General features: G+C 41.7%; 1 pseudogene; it reads right to left on the bottom strand.

The window, feature by feature from the left end:
- Positions 1-278: 278 nt before the first annotated feature.
- On the bottom strand, positions 279-395 carry LOC136650403 (5S ribosomal RNA; annotated as a pseudogene).
- Between the last annotated feature and the right edge of the window lie 937 nt (positions 396-1,332).

The following is a 1,332-nucleotide window of genomic DNA, read 5'->3' as shown; positions in this document are numbered from 1 at the left end:
ACTAAAAGATACAGAAAAGATGTTTAAAAAGGTCATGCACTCAGAAGGCTTCTTTAAACAAAAATGTCTTCAGGCCTCGCCGAAAAGTCTGAAGAGAGGGAGCCATTCTCAAGTCAAGGGGAAGGGAGTTCCATAATGTAGTCATGTCCATCCAGAGATAGTAAATTATTTTTGTTCTTGTTGTTAAAAAGATTTATATTGTGCACCAAAGCTCAATGTTTCTGATTGCCATGGCAAAAAATGGTTGGCAGCCTTCAGTCTCGAGAGACTATGGTATAAGCCTACAGCACCCGGTATTCCCAGGCGGTCTCCCATCCAAGTACTAACCAGGCCTGACCCTGCTTAGCTTCCGAGATCAGATGAGATCAGGCATGTGCAGGGTAACAGTTGCTAGTCCCAGGAAAAAAAAAATTGACTGGAAAATAGAGAGAATTGGAGCATTGGCAAAACTTGCATTGTTGAGAAAAAAGAACCTTCTCCCCAGCATGCAAACAAGCACTTCTACCCTCTGCACCACAATGGCAAATAAAGTCAAATAAATTATACAAAATGTGCACATTTATTCATTTTAAAAGTTGTATCCTGCCTTTCCCCTCGGGCAAGGTGGCTCATGACATATTGAAAACACAGTAACATGCAAGAAACAGAAAGCTAATAATTAATTTAGAAACAATGCTCCCTCCCCAATTAAACAGCACCACTTATACAGGTCATGTAATACACACCTTTGAAAAGAACAAAATTTGGGATATCCTGCTCGAGATATAAGAACAGCCCCGCTGGATCAGGCCATAGGCCCATCTAGTCCAGCTTCCTGTATCTAACAATAGCCCACCAAATGCCCCAGGGAGCACACCAGATAACAAGAGACCTGCATCCTGGTGCCCTCCCTTGCATCTGGCATTCTGACATAATTGCTGAACAGTGAAGAGATACTCAACATTTCCCACTCAGTCATGAATCTTCCTTTAAATAAGATGTTATATTCTGGTTTACCTCAAAGGGTTATTGTTAGAAGTTGACTCAAAATCCTCTGTACATTGAAAAAAGTTGTGCACTTTATTATTAGATGAAGGAATGACTGTCATTGCATTTCTTTCTTCTAAAGATGTAACCTAGACATAACTCATTGGCATCTTACAATATATAGTTGCTACTATCTAACTTCCTTATGGCTCAATTGCATGTTGGACTTGCCACTTGGAGTGGCAGATCTCACAATCCATTACTGTAACTCCAGAGCTGATGGAGCTGCAGCCACTCCATTGTCTGGTAGGCAGCAGCTACTAGTGCAAATGGCTAGAAGCCATGTGTGGGCAACCGTGGCCCTCT

This window comes from Tiliqua scincoides, chromosome 4 (genome assembly GCF_035046505.1).
Source record: "Tiliqua scincoides isolate rTilSci1 chromosome 4, rTilSci1.hap2, whole genome shotgun sequence".
In the NCBI taxonomy this organism is placed as follows: Eukaryota; Metazoa; Chordata; class Lepidosauria; order Squamata; family Scincidae; genus Tiliqua; species Tiliqua scincoides.
This window is presented reverse-complemented; position numbering and strand designations above follow the sequence as displayed.